General features: G+C 45.3%; 14 non-coding genes across 14 annotated transcripts; all 14 read left to right on the forward strand.

The window, feature by feature from the left end:
* Positions 1 to 383: 383 nt before the first annotated feature.
* Positions 384 to 574, forward strand: LOC141182566 (U2 spliceosomal RNA). The gene has a single exon (XR_012257920.1). It is a non-coding gene; the product is annotated as a U2 spliceosomal RNA (small nuclear RNA).
* Positions 575 to 1,692: 1,118 nt separating this feature from the next.
* On the forward strand, positions 1,693 to 1,883 carry LOC141182567 (U2 spliceosomal RNA). The gene has a single exon (XR_012257921.1). It is a non-coding gene; the product is annotated as a U2 spliceosomal RNA (small nuclear RNA).
* Positions 1,884 to 3,002: 1,119 nt separating this feature from the next.
* LOC141182568 (U2 spliceosomal RNA) lies at positions 3,003 to 3,193 on the forward strand. The gene has a single exon (XR_012257922.1). It is a non-coding gene; the product is annotated as a U2 spliceosomal RNA (small nuclear RNA).
* Positions 3,194 to 4,316: 1,123 nt separating this feature from the next.
* LOC141181572 (U2 spliceosomal RNA) lies at positions 4,317 to 4,507 on the forward strand. The gene has a single exon (XR_012257136.1). It is a non-coding gene; the product is annotated as a U2 spliceosomal RNA (small nuclear RNA).
* Positions 4,508 to 5,627: 1,120 nt separating this feature from the next.
* Positions 5,628 to 5,818, forward strand: LOC141181816 (U2 spliceosomal RNA). Its single transcript, XR_012257358.1, has one exon. It is a non-coding gene; the product is annotated as a U2 spliceosomal RNA (small nuclear RNA).
* Positions 5,819 to 6,936: 1,118 nt separating this feature from the next.
* Positions 6,937 to 7,127, forward strand: LOC141182569 (U2 spliceosomal RNA). The gene has a single exon (XR_012257923.1). It is a non-coding gene; the product is annotated as a U2 spliceosomal RNA (small nuclear RNA).
* A 1,119-nt stretch (positions 7,128 to 8,246) lies between these two features.
* On the forward strand, positions 8,247 to 8,437 carry LOC141182571 (U2 spliceosomal RNA). The gene has a single exon (XR_012257924.1). It is a non-coding gene; the product is annotated as a U2 spliceosomal RNA (small nuclear RNA).
* Positions 8,438 to 9,557: 1,120 nt separating this feature from the next.
* On the forward strand, positions 9,558 to 9,748 carry LOC141180646 (U2 spliceosomal RNA). Its single transcript, XR_012256296.1, has one exon. It is a non-coding gene; the product is annotated as a U2 spliceosomal RNA (small nuclear RNA).
* A 1,122-nt stretch (positions 9,749 to 10,870) lies between these two features.
* Positions 10,871 to 11,061, forward strand: LOC141180647 (U2 spliceosomal RNA). The gene has a single exon (XR_012256297.1). It is a non-coding gene; the product is annotated as a U2 spliceosomal RNA (small nuclear RNA).
* A 1,115-nt stretch (positions 11,062 to 12,176) lies between these two features.
* Positions 12,177 to 12,367, forward strand: LOC141181596 (U2 spliceosomal RNA). Its single transcript, XR_012257158.1, has one exon. It is a non-coding gene; the product is annotated as a U2 spliceosomal RNA (small nuclear RNA).
* Positions 12,368 to 13,489: 1,122 nt separating this feature from the next.
* Positions 13,490 to 13,680, forward strand: LOC141180649 (U2 spliceosomal RNA). Its single transcript, XR_012256298.1, has one exon. It is a non-coding gene; the product is annotated as a U2 spliceosomal RNA (small nuclear RNA).
* A 1,119-nt stretch (positions 13,681 to 14,799) lies between these two features.
* Positions 14,800 to 14,990, forward strand: LOC141180650 (U2 spliceosomal RNA). Its single transcript, XR_012256299.1, has one exon. It is a non-coding gene; the product is annotated as a U2 spliceosomal RNA (small nuclear RNA).
* A 1,119-nt stretch (positions 14,991 to 16,109) lies between these two features.
* On the forward strand, positions 16,110 to 16,300 carry LOC141180651 (U2 spliceosomal RNA). Its single transcript, XR_012256300.1, has one exon. It is a non-coding gene; the product is annotated as a U2 spliceosomal RNA (small nuclear RNA).
* A 1,118-nt stretch (positions 16,301 to 17,418) lies between these two features.
* Positions 17,419 to 17,608, forward strand: LOC141182088 (U2 spliceosomal RNA). The gene has a single exon (XR_012257556.1). It is a non-coding gene; the product is annotated as a U2 spliceosomal RNA (small nuclear RNA).
* The last annotated feature ends 1,267 nt before the right edge of the window (positions 17,609 to 18,875 follow it).

Here is an 18,875-nt window from a genome sequence, read left to right on the forward strand (position 1 = left end):
GCACAGCAGCAGCCACCTTCAGTCTGCAGATGGACAGCCAGCAGCAGCAGCAGCAGCAGGAGAGGTAATTAATCAGCAACCCTCCTGCTAAGGGTAGACAGCTGCTCGTTCCACCCCCCCCCCGCCTTAATTGGTTCTCCTCCCTTCCAACGGTGTTGAGGCGGGTGGGAACAGCTGGGGGTTGAGAGTACTGTGCTAAAAGAGGTGGAGTTATGCAGATCTAAAACGCGTGGATTGCAGCAGCAGCAAGCCGAAAAGTGCAGGCATGTGAGGGATCTAGAGGTTGACAGCATGTCTTCTTAACGGGAGTCCAGGTGGCCATCTCCACAAATGGACTTTTCAGAATCCTTGGGTGGCACCGTAGTCGGAAACCAATTCTGGTTATCGCTTCTCGGCCTTTTGGCTAAGATCAAGTGTAGTATCTGTTCTTATCAGTTTAATATCTGATACGTCCCCTATCTGGGGACCATATATTAAATGGATTTTTAGAACAGGGAGATGGAAAAAGAGCTTGCTCTGTCCACTCCACGCATTGACCTGGTATTGCAGTATCTCCAGGACCGGTGCACCCCTTCTTTAATGCAGTTTCTAAAATCAGAAAGAATTGAATTCAATGCTTTTTGTTCATTTGGCTTGTTTGTCGGATTTTGGGATGGACTCTTTGGCTTTGCTTTTCTTCTCCTCATTGGATTTTTCATGTTAAAAGTTGCAGAAGCCAGGTGACAAGCTCATTTTGGTTCAACTTCAGCAACTGTGCATTGCATTGCCATGTAATGTAATGCAATGCTATCTATCTAGCTCTCCCTCTATACTTCCTTTTGGATAAACAGACATATTAGGCAAGCATTTTGGAGCTTTCACCTAAATAACTACAGGTGGTGAGATAAGCTGCACAATATAATTGACCTTTCAGTATATTGTTGCACACACACCATCTATTTAGCAAATGCCCTTGTTATCAACAGCAGCCTTTTAAACTCACCTGAGCTAACAGGTATGTGAGCTGGTTACTCTGCTGCGCTTAAAATTTCTTTTTTGGTTTGCTACAATGCCTTTTCTGAAACGTTGTCTCCCTCTGCTGGAACACTGACTTCTTTCATTTAATGCCTGCAGACTATAAAAGAGAAACCAACCCAAAAAGTTTGGTTGATTAGTCTGTGGCATTCTTTTAAACTGCTGCTTATGGCGGTCTCTGTGAGCTTCTCAGTGACATTCAGCCATCCAGGTATCCCGCCTGCAGTAGACGGAATGTGGCAATGGAACGCTGGCTGCGCGTGTCATAATAGGCTCTGAGCCTTTATATACCTGCGCACAGCAGCAGCCACCTTCAGTCTGCTGCTGGACAGCCAGCAGCAGCAGCAGCAGCAGGAGAGGTAATTAATCAGCAACCCTCCTGCTAAGGGTGGACAGCTGCTCGTTCCACCCCCCCCCCGCCTTAATTGGTTCTCCTCCCTTCCAACGGTGTTGAGGCGGGTGGGAACAGCCGGGGGTTGAGGGTACTGTGCTAAAAGAGGTGGAGTTATGCAGATCTAAAACGCGTGGATTGCAGCAGCAGCAAGCCGAAAAGTGCAGGCATGTGAGGGATCTAGAGGTTGACAGCATGTCTTCTTAACGGGAGTCCAGGTGGCCATCTCCACAAATGGACTTTTCAGAATCCTTGGGTGGCACCGTAGTCGGAAACCAATTCTGGTTATCGCTTCTCGGCCTTTTGGCTAAGATCAAGTGTAGTATCTGTTCTTATCAGTTTAATATCTGATACGTCCCCTATCTGGGGACCATATATTAAATGGATTTTTAGAACAGGGAGATGGAAAAAGAGCTTGCTCTGTCCACTCCACGCATTGACCTGGTATTGCAGTATCTCCAGGACCGGTGCACCCCTTCTTTAATGCAGTTTCTAAAATCAGAAAGAATTGAATTCAATGCTTTTTGTTCATTTGGCTTGTTTGTCGGATTTTGGGATGGACTCTTTGGCTTTGCTTTTCTTCTCCTCATTGGATTTTTCATGTTAAAAGTTGCAGAAGCCAGATGACAAGCTCATTTTGGTTCAACTTCAGCAACTGTGCATTGCATTGCCATGTAATGTAATGCAATGCTATCTATCTAGCTCTCCCTCTGTACTTCCTTTTGGATAAACAGACATATTAGGCAAGCATTTTGGAGCTTTCACCTAAATAACTACAGGTGGTGAGATAAGCTGCACAATATAATTGACCTTTCAGTATATTGTTGCACACACACCATCTATTTAGCAAATGCCCTTGTTATCAACAGCAGCCTTTTAAACTCACCTGAGCTAACAGGTATGTGAGCTGGTTACTCTGCTGCGCTTAAAATTTCTTTTTTGGTTTGCTACAATGCCTTTTCTGAAACGTTGTCTCCCTCTGCTGGAACACTGACTTCTTTCATTTAATGCCTGCAGACTATAAAAGAGAAACCAACCCAAAAAGTTTGGTTGATTAGTCTGTGGCATTCTTTTAAACTGTTGCTTATGGCGGTCTCTGTGAGCTTCTCAGTGACATTCAGCCATCCAGGTATCCCGCCTGCAGTAGACGGAATGTGGCAATGGAACGCTGGCTGCGCGTGTCATAATAGGCTCTGAGCCTTTATATACCTGCGCACAGCAGCAGCCACCTTCAGTCTGCTGCTGGACAGCCAGCAGCAGCAGCAGCAGCAGGAGAGGTAATTAATCAGCAACCCTCCTGCTAAGGGTAGACAGCTGCTCGTTCCACCCCCCCCCCCGCCTTAATTGGTTCTCCTCCCTTCCAACGGTGTTGAGGCGGGTGGGAACAGCCGGGGGTTGAGGGTACTGTGCTAAAAGAGGTGGAGTTATGCAGATCTAAAACGCGTGGATTGCAGCAGCAGCAAGCCGAAAAGTGCAGGCATGTGAGGGATCTAGAGGTTGACAGCATGTCTTCTTAACGGGAGTCCAGGTGGCCATCTCCACAAATGGACTTTTCAGAATCCTTGGGTGGCACCGTAGTCGGAAACCAATTCTGGTTATCGCTTCTCGGCCTTTTGGCTAAGATCAAGTGTAGTATCTGTTCTTATCAGTTTAATATCTGATACGTCCCCTATCTGGGGACCATATATTAAATGGATTTTTAGAACAGGGAGATGGAAAAAGAGCTTGCTCTGTCCACTCCACGCATTGACCTGGTATTGCAGTATCTCCAGGACCGGTGCACCCCTTCTTTAATGCAGTTTCTAAAATCAGAAAGAATTGAATTCAATGCTTTTTGTTCATTTGGCTTGTTTGTCGGATTTTGGGATGGACTCTTTGGCTTTGCTTTTCTTCTCCTCATTGGATTTTTCATGTTAAAAGTTGCAGAAGCCAGATGACAAGCTCATTTTGGTTCAACTTCAGCAACTGTGCATTGCATTGCCATGTAATGTAATGCAATGCTATCTATCTAGCTCTCCCTCTATACTTCCTTTTGGATAAACAGACATATTAGGCAAGCATTTTGGAGCTTTCACCTAAATAACTACAGGTGGTGAGATAAGCTGCACAATATAATTGACCTTTCAGTATATTGTTGCACACACACCATGTATTTAGCAAATGCCCTTGTTATCAACAGCAGCCTTTTAAACTCACCTGAGCTAACAGGTATGTGAGCTGGTTACTCTGCTGCGCTTAAAATTTCTTTTTTGGTTTGCTACAATGCCTTTTCTGAAACGTTGTCTCCCTCTGCTGGAACACTGACTTCTTTCATTTAATGCCTGCAGACTATAAAAGAGAAACCAACCCAAAAAGTTTGGTTGATTAGTCTGTGGCATTCTTTTAAACTGTTGCTTATGGCGGTCTCTGTGAGCTTCTCAGTGACATTCAGCCATCCAGGTATCCCGCCTGCAGTAGACGGAATGTGGCAATGGAACGCTGGCTGCGCGTGTCATAATAGGCTCTGAGCCTTTATATACCTGCGCACAGCAGCAGCCACCTTCAGTCTGCTGCTGGACAGCCAGCAGCAGCAGCAGCAGCAGCAGGAGAGGTAATTAATCAGCAACCCTCCTGCTAAGGGTAGACAGCTGCTCGTTCCACCCCCCCCCCCCGCCTTAATTGGTTCTCCTCCCTTCCAACGGTGTTGAGGCGGGTGGGAACAGCCGGGGGTTGAGGGTACTGTGCTAAAAGAGGTGGAGTTATGCAGATCTAAAACGCGTGGATTGCAGCAGCAGCAAGCCGAAAAGTGCAGGCATGTGAGGGATCTAGAGGTTGACAGCATGTCTTCTTAACGGGAGTCCAGGTGGCCATCTCCACAAATGGACTTTTCAGAATCCTTGGGTGGCACCGTAGTCGGAAACCAATTCTGGTTATCGCTTCTCGGCCTTTTGGCTAAGATCAAGTGTAGTATCTGTTCTTATCAGTTTAATATCTGATACGTCCTCTATCTGGGGACCATATATTAAATGGATTTTTAGAACAGGGAGATGGAAAAAGAGCTTGCTCTGTCCACTCCACGCATTGACCTGGTATTGCAGTATCTCCAGGACCGGTGCACCCCTTCTTTAATGCAGTTTCTAAAATCAGAAAGAATTGAATTCAATGCTTTTTGTTCATTTGGCTTGTTTGTCGGATTTTGGGATGGACTCTTTGGCTTTGCTTTTCTTCTCCTCATTGGATTTTTCATGTTAAAAGTTGCAGAAGCCAGATGACAAGCTCATTTTGGTTCAACTTCAGCAACTGTGCATTGCATTGCCATGTAATGTAATGCAATGCTATCTATCTAGCTCTCCCTCTATACTTCCTTTTGGATAAACAGACATATTAGGCAAGCATTTTGGAGCTTTCACCTAAATAACTACAGGTGGTGAGATAAGCTGCACAATATAATTGACCTTTCAGTATATTGTTGCACACACACCATCTATTTAGCAAATGCCCTTGTTATCAACAGCAGCCTTTTAAACTCACCTGAGCTAACAGGTATGTGAGCTGGTTACTCTGCTGCGCTTAAAATTTCTTTTTTGGTTTGCTACAATGCCTTTTCTGAAACGTTGTCTCCCTCTGCTGGAACACTGACTTCTTTCATTTAATGCCTGCAGACTATAAAAGAGAAACCAACCCAAAAAGTTTGGTTGATTAGTCTGTGGCATTCTTTTAAACTGTTGCTTATGGCGGTCTCTGTGAGCTTCTCAGTGACATTCAGCCATCCAGGTATCCCGCCTGCAGTAGACGGAATGTGGCAATGGAACGCTGGCTGCGCGTGTCATAATAGGCTCTGAGCCTTTATATACCTGCGCACAGCAGCAGCCACCTTCAGTCTGCTGCTGGACAGCCAGCCAGCAGCAGCAGCAGCAGGAGAGGTAATTAATCAGCAACCCTCCTGCTAAGGGTAGACAGCTGCTCGTTCCACCCCCCCCCCCGCCTTAATTGGTTCTCCTCCCTTCCAACGGTGTTGAGGCGGGTGGGAACAGCCGGGGGTTGAGGGTACTGTGCTAAAAGAGGTGGAGTTATGCAGATCTAAAACGCGTGGATTGCAGCAGCAGCAAGCCGAAAAGTGCAGGCATGTGAGGGATCTAGAGGTTGACAGCATGTCTTCTTAACGGGAGTCCAGGTGGCCATCTCCACAAATGGACTTTTCAGAATCCTTGGGTGGCACCGTAGTCGGAAACCAATTCTGGTTATCGCTTCTCGGCCTTTTGGCTAAGATCAAGTGTAGTATCTGTTCTTATCAGTTTAATATCTGATACGTCCCCTATCTGGGGACCATATATTAAATGGATTTTTAGAACAGGGAGATGGAAAAAGAGCTTGCTCTGTCCACTCCACGCATTGACCTGGTATTGCAGTATCTTCTGGACCGGTGCTCCCCTTCTTTAATGCAGTTTCTAAAATCAGAAAGAATTGAATTCAATGCTTTTTGTTCATTTGGCTTGTTTGTCGGATTTTGGGATGGACTCTTTGGCTTTGCTTTTCTTCTCCTCATTGGATTTTTCATGTTAAAAGTTGCAGAAGCCAGATGACAAGCTCATTTTGGTTCAACTTCAGCAACTGTGCATTGCATTGCCATGTAATGTAATGCAATGCTATCTATCTAGCTCTCCCTCTATACTTCCTTTTGGATAAACAGACATATTAGGCAAGCATTTTGGAGCTTTCACCTAAATAACTACAGGTGGTGAGATAAGCTGCACAATATAATTGACCTTTCAGTATATTGTTGCACACACACCATCTATTTAGCAAATGCCCTTGTTATCAACAGCAGCCTTTTAAACTCACCTGAGCTAACAGGTATGTGAGCTGGTTACTCTGCTGCGCTTAAAATTTCTTTTTTGGTTTGCTACAATGCCTTTTCTGAAACGTTGTCTCCCTCTGCTGGAACACTGACTTCTTTCATTTAATGCCTGCAGACTATAAAAGAGAAACCAACCCAAAAAGTTTGGTTGATTAGTCTGTGGCATTCTTTTAAACTGCTGCTTATGGCGGTCTCTGTGAGCTTCTCAGTGACATTCAGCCATCCAGGTATCCCGCCTGCAGTAGACGGAATGTGGCAATGGAACGCTGGCTGCGCGTGTCATAATAGGCTCTGAGCCTTTATATACCTGCGCACAGCAGCAGCCACCTTCAGTCTGCTGCTGGACAGCCAGCAGCAGCAGCAGCAGCAGGAGAGGTAATTAATCAGCAACCCTCCTGCTAAGGGTGGACAGCTGCTCGTTCCACCCCCCCCCCGCCTTAATTGGTTCTCCTCCCTTCCAACGGTGTTGAGGCGGGTGGGAACAGCCGGGGGTTGAGGGTACTGTGCTAAAAGAGGTGGAGTTATGCAGATCTAAAACGCGTGGATTGCAGCAGCAGCAAGCCGAAAAGTGCAGGCATGTGAGGGATCTAGAGGTTGACAGCATGTCTTCTTAACGGGAGTCCAGGTGGCCATCTCCACAAATGGACTTTTCAGAATCCTTGGGTGGCACCGTAGTCGGAAACCAATTCTGGTTATCGCTTCTCGGCCTTTTGGCTAAGATCAAGTGTAGTATCTGTTCTTATCAGTTTAATATCTGATACGTCCCCTATCTGGGGACCATATATTAAATGGATTTTTAGAACAGGGAGATGGAAAAAGAGCTTGCTCTGTCCACTCCACGCATTGACCTGGTATTGCAGTATCTCCAGGACCGGTGCACCCCTTCTTTAATGCAGTTTCTAAAATCAGAAAGAATTGAATTCAATGCTTTTTGTTCATTTGGCTTGTTTGTCGGATTTTGGGATGGACTCTTTGGCTTTGCTTTTCTTCTCCTCATTGGATTTTTCATGTTAAAAGTTGCAGAAGCCAGATGACAAGCTCATTTTGGTTCAACTTCAGCAACTGTGCATTGCATTGCCATGTAATGTAATGCAATGCTATCTATCTAGCTCTCCCTCTGTACTTCCTTTTGGATAAACAGACATATTAGGCAAGCATTTTGGAGCTTTCACCTAAATAACTACAGGTGGTGAGATAAGCTGCACAATATAATTGACCTTTCAGTATATTGTTGCACACACACCATCTATTTAGCAAATGCCCTTGTTATCAACAGCAGCCTTTTAAACTCACCTGAGCTAACAGGTATGTGAGCTGGTTACTCTGCTGCGCTTAAAATTTCTTTTTTGGTTTGCTACAATGCCTTTTCTGAAACGTTGTCTCCCTCTGCTGGAACACTGACTTCTTTCATTTAATGCCTGCAGACTATAAAAGAGAAACCAACCCAAAAAGTTTGGTTGATTAGTCTGTGGCATTCTTTTAAACTGTTGCTTATGGCGGTCTCTGTGAGCTTCTCAGTGACATTCAGCCATCCAGGTATCCCGCCTGCAGTAGATGGAATGTGGCAATGGAACGCTGGCTGCGGGTGTCATAATAGGCTCTGAGCCTTTATATACCTGCGCACAGCAGCAGCCACCTTCAGTCTGCTGCTGGACAGCCAGCAGCAGCAGCAGCAGCAGGAGAGGTAATTAATCAGCAACCCTCCTGCTAAGGGTAGACAGCTGCTCGTTCCACCCCCCCCCCCGCCTTAATTGGTTCTCCTCCCTTCCAACGGTGTTGAGGCGGGTGGGAGCAGCCGGGGGTTGAGGGTACTGTGCTAAAAGAGGTGGAGTTATGCAGATCTAAAACGCGTGGATTGCAGCAGCAGCAAGCCGAAAAGTGCAGGCATGTGAGGGATCTAGAGGTTGACAGCATGTCTTCTTAACGGGAGTCCAGGTGGCCATCTCCACAAATGGACTTTTCAGAATCCTTGGGTGGCACCGTAGTCGGAAACCAATTCTGGTTATCGCTTCTCGGCCTTTTGGCTAAGATCAAGTGTAGTATCTGTTCTTATCAGTTTAATATCTGATACGTCCCCTATCTGGGGACCATATATTAAATGGATTTTTAGAACAGGGAGATGGAAAAAGAGCTTGCTCTGTCCACTCCACGCATTGACCTGGTATTGCAGTATCTCCAGGACCGGTGCACCCCTTCTTTAATGCAGTTTCTAAAATCAGAAAGAATTGAATTCAATGCTTTTTGTTCATTTGGCTTGTTTGTCGGATTTTGGGATGGACTCTTTGGCTTTGCTTTTCTTCTCCTCATTGGATTTTTCATGTTAAAAGTTGCAGAAGCCAGATGACAAGCTCATTTTGGTTCAACTTCAGCAACTGTGCATTGCATTGCCATGTAATGTAATGCAATGCTATCTATCTAGCTCTCCCTCTATACTTCCTTTTGGATAAACAGACATATTAGGCAAGCATTTTGGAGCTTTCACCTAAATAACTACAGGTGGTGAGATAAGCTGCACAATATAATTGACCTTTCAGTATATTGTTGCACACACACCATCTATTTAGCAAATGCCCTTGTTATCAACAGCAGCCTTTTAAACTCACCTGAGCTAACAGGTATGTGAGCTGGTTACTCTGCTGCGCTTAAAATTTCTTTTTTGGTTTGCTACAATGCCTTTTCTGAAACGTTGTCTCCCTCTGCTGGAACACTGACTTCTTTCATTTAATGCCTGCAGACTATAAAAGAGAAACCAACCCAAAAAGTTTGGTTGATTAGTCTGTGGCATTCTTTTAAACTGTTGCTTATGGCGGTCTCTGTGAGCTTCTCAGTGACATTCAGCCATCCAGGTATCCCGCCTGCAGTAGACGGAATGTGGCAATGGAACGCTGGCTGCGCGTGTCATAATAGGCTCTGAGCCTTTATATACCTGCGCACAGCAGCAGCCACCTTCAGTCTGCTGCTGGACAGCCAGCAGCAGCAGCAGCAGCAGGAGAGGTAATTAATCAGCAACCCTCCTGCTAAGGGTAGACAGCTGCTCGTTCCACCCCCCCCCCCCGCCTTAATTGGTTCTCCTCCCTTCCAACGGTGTTGAGGCGGGTGGGAACAGCCGGGGGTTGAGGGTACTGTGCTAAAAGAGGTGGAGTTATGCAGATCTAAAACGCGTGGATTGCAGCAGCAGCAAGCCGAAAAGTGCAGGCATGTGAGGGATCTAGAGGTTGACAGCATGTCTTCTTAACGGGAGTCCAGGTGGCCATCTCCACAAATGGACTTTTCAGAATCCTTGGGTGGCACCGTAGTCGGAAACCAATCCTGGTTATCGCTTCTCGGCCTTTTGGCTAAGATCAAGTGTAGTATCTGTTCTTATCAGTTTAATATCTGATACGTCCCCTATCTGGGGACCATATATTAAATGGATTTTTAGAACAGGGAGATGGAAAAAGAGCTTGCTCTGTCCACTCCACGCATTGACCTGGTATTGCAGTATCTCCAGGACCGGTGCACCCCTTCTTTAATGCAGTTTCTAAAATCAGAAAGAATTGAATTCAATGCTTTTTGTTCATTTGGCTTGTTTGTCGGATTTTGGGATGGACTCTTTGGCTTTGCTTTTCTTCTCCTCATTGGATTTTTCATGTTAAAAGTTGCAGAAGCCAGATGACAAGCTCATTTTGGTTCAACTTCAGCAACTGTGCATTGCATTGCCATGTAATGTAATGCAATGCTATCTATCTAGCTCTCCCTCTATACTTCCTTTTGGATAAACAGACATATTAGGCAAGCATTTTGGAGCTTTCACCTAAATAACTACAGGTGGTGAGATAAGCTGCACAATATAATTGACCTTTCAGTATATTGTTGCACACACACCATCTATTTAGCAAATGCCCTTGTTATCAACAGCAGCCTTTTAAACTCACCTGAGCTAACAGGTATGTGAGCTGGTTACTCTGCTGCGCTTAAAATTTCTTTTTTGGTTTGCTACAATGCCTTTTCTGAAACGTTGTCTCCCTCTGCTGGAACACTGACTTCTTTCATTTAATGCCTGCAGACTATAAAAGAGAAACCAACCCAAAAAGTTTGGTTGATTAGTCTGTGGCATTCTTTTAAACTGTTGCTTATGGCGGTCTCTGTGAGCTTCTCAGTGACATTCAGCCATCCAGGTATCCCGCCTGCAGTAGACGGAATGTGGCAATGGAACGCTGGCTGCGCGTGTCATAATAGGCTCTGAGCCTTTATATACCTGCGCACAGCAGCAGCCACCTTCAGTCTGCTGCTGGACAGCCAGCAGCAGCAGCAGCAGCAGGAGAGGTAATTAATCAGCAACCCTCCTGCTAAGGGTAGACAGCTGCTCGTTCCACCCCCCCCCCCCCCGCCTTAATTGGTTCTCCTCCCTTCCAACGGTGTTGAGGCGGGTGGGAACAGCCGGGGGTTGAGGGTACTGTGCTAAAAGAGGTGGAGTTATGCAGATCTAAAACGCGTGGATTGCAGCAGCAGCAAGCCGAAAAGTGCAGGCATGTGAGGGATCTAGAGGTTGACAGCATGTCTTCTTAACGGGAGTCCAGGTGGCCATCTCCACAAATGGACTTTTCAGAATCCTTGGGTGGCACCGTAGTCGGAAACCAATTCTGGTTATCGCTTCTCGGCCTTTTGGCTAAGATCAAGTGTAGTATCTGTTCTTATCAGTTTAATATCTGATACGTCCCCTATCTGGGGACCATATATTAAATGGATTTTTAGAACAGGGAGATGGAAAAAGAGCTTGCTCTGTCCACTCCACGCATTGACCTGGTATTGCAGTATCTCCAGGACCGGTGCACCCCTTCTTTAATGCAGTTTCTAAAATCAGAAAGAATTGAATTCAATGCTTTTTGTTCATTTGGCTTGTTTGTCGGATTTTGGGATGGACTCTTTGGCTTTGCTTTTCTTCTCCTCATTGGATTTTTCATGTTAAAAGTTGCAGAAGCCAGATGACAAGCTCATTTTGGTTCAACTTCAGCAACTGTGCATTGCATTGCCATGTAATGTAATGCAATGCTATCTATCTAGCTCTCCCTCTATACTTCCTTTTGGATAAACAGACATATTAGGCAAGCATTTTGGAGCTTTCACCTAAATAACTACAGGTGGTGAGATAAGCTGCACAATATAATTGACCTTTCAGTATATTGTTGCACACACACCATCTATTTAGCAAATGCCCTTGTTATCAACAGCAGCCTTTTAAACTCACCTGAGCTAACAGGTATGTGAGCTGGTTACTCTGCTGCGCTTAAAATTTCTTTTTTGGTTTGCTACAATGCCTTTTCTGAAACGTTGTCTCCCTCTGCTGGAACACTGACTTCTTTCATTTAATGCCTGCAGACTATAAAAGAGAAACCAACCCAAAAAGTTTGGTTGATTAGTCTGTGGCATTCTTTTAAACTGTTGCTTATGGCGGTCTCTGTGAGCTTCTCAGTGACATTCAGCCATCCAGGTATCCCGCCTGCAGTAGACGGAATGTGGCAATGGAACGCTGGCTGCGCGTGTCATAATAGGCTCTGAGCCTTTATATACCTGCGCACAGCAGCAGCCACCTTCAGTCTGCTGCTGGACAGCCAGCAGCAGCAGCAGCAGGAGAGGTAATTAATCAGCAACCCTCCTGCTAAGGGTAGACAGCTGCTCGTTCCACCCCCCCCCCGCCTTAATTGGTTCTCCTCCCTTCCAACGGTGTTGAGGCGGGTGGGAACAGCCGGGGGTTGAGGGTACTGTGCTAAAAGAGGTGGAGTTATGCAGATCTAAAACGCGTGGATTGCAGCAGCAGCAAGCCGAAAAGTGCAGGCATGTGAGGGATCTAGAGGTTGACAGCATGTCTTTTTAACGGGAGTCCAGGTGGCCGTCTCCACAAATGGACTTTTCAGAATCCTTGGGTGGCACCGTAGTCGGAAACCAATTCTGGTTAACGCTTCTCGGCCTTTTGGCTAAGATCAAGTGTAGTATCTGTTCTTATCAGTTTAATATCTGATACGTCCCCTATCTGGGGACCATATATTAAATGGATTTTTAGAACAGGGAGATGGAAAAAGAGCTTGCTCTGTCCACTCCACGCATTGACCTGGTATTGCAGTATCTCCAGGACCGGTGCACCCCTTCTTTAATGCAGTTTCTAAAATCAGAAAGAATTGAATTCAATGCTTTTTGTTCATTTGGCTTGTTTGTCGGATTTTGGGATGGACTCTTTGGCTTTGCTTTTCTTCTCCTCATTTTATTTTTCATGTTAAAAGTTGCAGAAGCCAGATGACAAGCTCATTTTGGTTCAACTTCAGCAACTGTGCATTGCATTGCCATGTAATGTAATGCAATGCTATCTATCTAGCTCTCCCTCTATACTTCCTTTTGGATAAACAGACATATTAGGCAAGCATTTTGGAGCTTTCACCTAAATAACTACAGGTGGTGAGATAAGCTGCACAATATAATTGACCTTTCAGTATATTGTTGCACACACACCATCTATTTAGCAAATGCCCTTGTTATCAACAGCAGCCTTTTAAACTCACCTGAGCTAACAGGTATGTGAGCTGGTTACTCTGCTGCGCTTAAAATTTCTTTTTTGGTTTGCTACAATGCCTTTTCTGAAACGTTGTCTCCCTCTGCTGGAACACTGACTTCTTTCATTTAATGCCTGCAGACTATAAAAGAGAAACCAACCCAAAAAGTTTGGTTGATTAGTCTGTGGCATTCTTTTAAACTGTTGCTTATGGCGGTCTCTGTGAGCTTCTCAGTGACATTCAGCCATCCAGGTATCCCGCCTGCAGTAGACGGAATGTGGCAATGGAACGCTGGCTGCGCGTGTCATAATAGGCTCTGAGCCTTTATATACCTGCGCACTGCAGCAGCCACCTTCAGTCTGCTGCTGGACAGCCAGCAGCAGCAGCAGCAGCAGCAGGAGAGGTAATTAATCAGCAACCCTCCTGCTAAGGGTAGACAGCTGCTCGTTCCACCCCCCCCCCCGCCTTAATTGGTTCTCCTCCCTTCCAACGGTGTTGAGGCGGGTGGGAACAGCCGGGGGTTGAGGGTACTGTGCTAAAAGAGGTGGAGTTATGCAGATCTAAAACGCGTGGATTGCAGCAGCAGCAAGCCGAAAAGTGCAGGCATGTGAGGGATCTAGAGGTTGACAGCATGTCTTCTTAACGGGAGTCCAGGTGGCCATCTCCACAAATGGACTTTTCAGAATCCTTGGGTGGCACCGTAGTCGGAAACCAATTCTGGTTATCGCTTCTCGGCCTTTTGGCTAAGATCAAGTGTAGTATCTGTTCTTATCAGTTTAATATCTGATACGTCCCCTATCTGGGGACCATATATTAAATGGATTTTTAGAACAGGGAGATGGAAAAAGAGCTTGCTCTGTCCACTCCACGCATTGACCTGGTATTGCAGTATCTCCAGGACCGGTGCACCCCTTCTTTAATGCAGTTTCTAAAATCAGAAAGAATTGAATTCAATGCTTTTTGTTCATTTGGCTTGTTTGTCGGATTTTGGGATGGACTCTTTGGCTTTGCTTTTCTTCTCCTCATTGGATTTTTCATGTTAAAAGTTGCAGAAGCCAGATGACAAGCTCATTTTGGTTCAACTTCAGCAACTGTGCATTGCATTGCCATGTAATGTAATGCAATGCTATCTATCTAGCTCTCCCTCTATACTTCCTTTTGGATAAACAGACATATTAGGCAAGCATTTTGGAGCTTTCACCTAAATAACTACAGGTGGTGAGATAAGCTGCACAATATAATTGACCTTTCAGTATATTGTTGCACACACACCATCTATTTAGCAAATGCCCTTGTTATCAACAGCAGCCTTTTAAACTCACCTGAGCTAACAGGTATGTGAGCTGGTTACTCTGCTGCGCTTAAAATTTCTTTTTTGGTTTGCTACAATGCCTTTTCTGAAACGTTGTCTCCCTCTGCTGGAACACTGACTTCTTTCATTTAATGCCTGCAGACTATAAAAGAGAAACCAACCCAAAAAGTTTGGTTGATTAGTCTGTGGCACTCTTTTAAACTGTTGCTTATGGCGGTCTCTGTGAGCTTCTCAGTGACATTCAGCCATCCAGGTATCCCGCCTGCAGTAGACGGAATGTGGCAATGGAACGCTGGCTGCGCGTGTCATAATAGGCTCTGAGCCTTTATATACCTGCGCACAGCAGCAGCCACCTTCAGTCTGCTGCTGGACAGCCAGCAGCAGCAGCAGCAGCAGGAGAGGTAATTAGTCAGCAACCCTCCTGCTAAGGGTAGACAGCTGCTCGTTCCACCCCCCCCCCCGCCTTAATTGGTTCTCCTCCCTTCCAACGGTGTTGAGGCGGGTGGGAACAGCCGGGGGTTGAGGGTACTGTGCTAAAAGAGGTGGAGTTATGCAGATCTAAAACGCGTGGATTGCAGCAGCAGCAAGCCGAAAAGTGCAGGCATGTGAGGGATCTAGAGGTTGACAGCATGTCTTCTTAACGGGAGTCCAGGTGGCCATCTCCACAAATGGACTTTTCAGAATCCTTGGGTGGCACCGTAGTCGGAAACTAATTCTGGTTATCGCTTCTCGGCCTTTTGGCTAAGATCAAGTGTAGTATCTGTTCTTATCAGTTTAATATCTGATACGTCCCCTATCTGGGGACCATATATTAAATGGATTTTTAGAACAGGGAGATGGAAAAAGAGCTTGCTCTGTCCACTCCACGCATTGACCTGGTATTGCAGTATCTCCAGGACCGGTGCACCCCTTCTTTAATGCAGTTTCTAAAATCAGAAAGAATTGAATTCAATGCTTTTTGTTCATTTGGCTTGTTTGTCGGATTTTGGGATGGACTCTTTGGCTTTGCTTTTCTTCTCCTCATTGGATTTTTCATGTTAAAAGTTGCAGAAGCCAGATGACAAGCTCATTTTGGTTCAACTTCAGCAACTGTGCATTGCATTGCCATGTAATGTAATGCAATGCTATCTATCTAGCTCTCCCTCTATACTTCCTTATGGATAAACAGACATATTAGGCAAGCATTTTGGAGCTTTCACCTAAATAACTACAGGTGGTGAGATAAGCTGCACAATATAATTGACCTTTCAGTATATTGTTGCACACACACCATCTATTTAGCAAATGCCCTTGTTATCAACAGCAGCCTTTTAAACTCACCTGAGCTAACAGGTATGTGAGCTGGTTACTCTGCTGCGCTTAAAATTTCTTTTTTGGTTTGCTACAATGCCTTTTCTGAAACGTTGTCTCCCTCTGCTGGAACACTGACTTCTTTCATTTAATGCCTGCAGACTATAAAAGAGAAACCAACCCAAAAAGTTTGGTTGATTAGTCTGTGGCATTCTTTTAAACTGTTGCTTATGGCGGTCTCTGTGAGCTTCTCAGTGACATTCAGCCATCCAGGTATCCCGCCTGCAGTAGACGGAATGTGGCAATGGAACGCTGGCTGCGCGTGTCATAATAGGCTCTGAGCCTTTATATACCTGCGCACAGCAGCAGCCACCTTCAGTCTGCTTCTGGACAGCCAGCAGCAGCAGCAGCAGCAGGAGAGGTAATTAATCAGCAACCCTCCTGCTAAGGGTAGACAGCTGCTCGTTCCACCCCCCCCCCCGCCTTAATTGGTTCTCCTCCCTTCCAACGGTGTTGAGGCGGGTGGGAACAGCCGGGGGTTGAGGGTACTGTGCTAAAAGAGGTGGAGTTATGCAGATCTAAAACGCGTGGATTGCAGCAGCAGCAAGCCGAAAAGTGCAGTCATGTGAGGGATCTAGAGGTTGACAGCATGTCTTCTTAACGGGAGTCCAGGTGGCCATCTCCACAAATGGACTTTTCAGAATCCTTGGGTGGCACCGTAGTCGGAAACCAATTCTGGTTATCGCTTCTCGGCCTTTTGGCTAAGATCAAGTGTAGTATCTGTTCTTATCAGTTTAATATCTGATACGTCCCCTATCTGGGGACCATATATTAAATGGATTTTTAGAACAGGGAGATGGAAAAAGAGCTTGCTCTGTCCACTCCACGCATTGACCTGGTATTGCAGTATCTCCAGGACCGGTGCACCCCTTCTTTAATGCAGTTTCTAAAATCAGAAAGAATTGAATTCAATGCTTTTTGTTCATTTGGCTTGTTTGTCGGATTTTGGGATGGACTCTTTGGCTTTGCTTTTCTTCTCCTCATTGGATTTTTCATGTTAAAAGTTGCAGAAGCCAGATGACAAGCTCATTTTGGTTCAACTTCAGCAACTGTGCATTGCATTGCCATGTAATGTAATGCAATGCTATCTATCTAGCTCTCCCTCTATACTTCCTTTTGGATAAACAGACATATTAGGCAAGCATTTTGGAGCTTTCACCTAAATAACTACAGGTGGTGAGATAAGCTGCACAATATAATTGACCTTTCAGTATATTGTTGCACACACACCATCTATTTAGCAAATGCCCTTGTTATCAACAGCAGCCTTTTAAACTCACCTGAGCTAACAGGTATGTGAGCTGGTTACTCTGCTGCGCTTAAAATTTCTTTTTTGGTTTGCTACAATGCCTTTTCTGAAACGTTGTCTCCCTCTGCTGGAACACTGACTTCTTTCATTTAATGCCTGCAGACTATAAAAGAGAAACCAACCCAAAAAGTTTGGTTGATTAGTCTGTGGCATTCTTTTAAACTGTTGCTTATGGCGGTCTCTGTGAGCTTCTCAGTGACATTCAGCCATCCAGGTATCCCGCCTGCAGTAGACGGAATGTGGCAATGGAACGCTGGCTGCGCGTGTCATAATAGGCTCTGAGCCTTTATATACCTGCGCACAGCAGCAGCCACCTTCAGTCTGCTGCTGGACAGCCAGCAGCAGCAGCAGCAGCAGGAGAGGTAATTAATCAGCAACCCTCCTGCTAAGGGTAGACAGCTGCTCGCTCCACCCCCCCCCCCCCTTAATTGGTACTCCTCCCTTCCAACGGTGTTGAGGCGGGTGGGAACAGCCGGGGGTTGAGGGTACTGTGCTAAAAGAGGTGGAGTTATGCAGATCTAAAACGCGTGGATTGCAGCAGCAGCAAGCCGAAAAGTGCAGGCATGTGAGGGATCTAGAGGTTGACAGCATGTCTTCTTAACGGGAGTCCAGGTGGCCATCTCCACAAATGGACTTTTCAGAATCCTTGGGTGGCACCGTAGTCGGAAACCAATTCTGGTTATCGCTTCTCGGCCTTTTGGCTAAGATCAAGTGTACAGTCATATGAAAAAGTTTGGGCACCCCTATTAATCTTAAGCTTAATGTTTTATAAAAATTTGTGCTTTTGCAACAGCTATTTCAGTTTCATATATGTAATAACTGTTGGACACAGTAATGTTTCTGCCTTGAAATGAGGCTTATTGTACTAATAGAAAATGTGCAATCTGCATTCAAACAAAATTTGACAGGTGCATAAGTATGGGCACCCTTATCATTTTCCTGTTTTAAATACTCCTACCTACTTTTTACTGACTTACTAAAGCACTTTTTTTGGTTTTGTAACCTCATTGAGCTTTGAACTTCATAACCAGGTGTATGCAATCATGAGAAAAGCTACTTAAAGTGGCCACTTGCAAGTTGTTCTCCTGTTTGAATCTCCTCTGAAGAGTGGCATCATGGGCTCCTCAAAACAACTGTCAAATGATCTGAAAACAAAGATTATTCAACATAGTTGTTCAGGGGAAGGATACAAAAAGCTGTCTCAGAGATTTAACCTGTCAGTTTCCACTGTGAGGAACATAGTAAGGAAATGGAAGAACACATGGACAGTTCTTGTTAAGGCCAGAAGTGGCAGGCCAAGAAAAACATCAGAAAGGCAGAGAAGAAGAATGGTGAGATCAGTCAAGGACAATCCTCAGACCACCTCCAGACAGCTGCAGCATCAACTTGCTGCAGATGGTGTCACTGTGCATCGGTCAACTATACAACGCACTTTGCACAAGGAGAAGCTGTATGGGAGAGTGATGCGAAAGAAGCCGTTTCTGCAAGCACGCCACAAACAGAGTTGGCTGAGGTATGCAAAAGCACATTTGGAGAAGCCAATTTCTCTTTGGAAGAAGGTCCTGTGGACTGATGAAACCAAGATTGAGTTGTTTGGTCATACAAAAAGGCGTTATGCATGGTGGCAAAAAAACACAGCATTCCAAGAAAAACACTTGCTACCCACAGTAAAATTTGGTGGAGGTTCCATCATGCTTTGGGGCTGTGTGGCCAATGCCGGCACTGGGAATCTTGTTAAAGTTGAGGGACGCATGGATTCCACTCAGTATCAGCAGATTCTTGACAATAATGTTCAAGAATCAGTGATAAAGTTGAAGTTACGTAGGGGATGGATCTTTCAGCAAGACAATGATCCAAAACACCGCTCCAAATCTACTCAGGCATTGATGCAGAGGAACAACTACAATGTTCTGGAATGGCCATCCCAGTCCCCAGACCTGAATATCATTGAACATCTGTGGGATCATTTGAAGAGGGCTGTCCATGCTCGGCGACCATCAAACTTAACTGAACTGGAATTGTTTTGTAAAGAGGAATGGTCAAAAATACCTTCATCCAGGATCCAGGAACTCATTAAAAGCTACAGGAAGCGACTAGAGGCTGTTATTTTTGCAAAAAGAGGATCTACTAAATATTAA

The sequence above is a fragment of the Phyllobates terribilis genome, unplaced genomic scaffold (assembly GCF_046119375.1).
Source record: "Phyllobates terribilis strain yellow unplaced genomic scaffold, ASM4611937v1 Scaffold_34__1_contigs__length_13252353, whole genome shotgun sequence".
In the NCBI taxonomy this organism is placed as follows: domain Eukaryota; kingdom Metazoa; phylum Chordata; class Amphibia; order Anura; family Dendrobatidae; genus Phyllobates; species Phyllobates terribilis.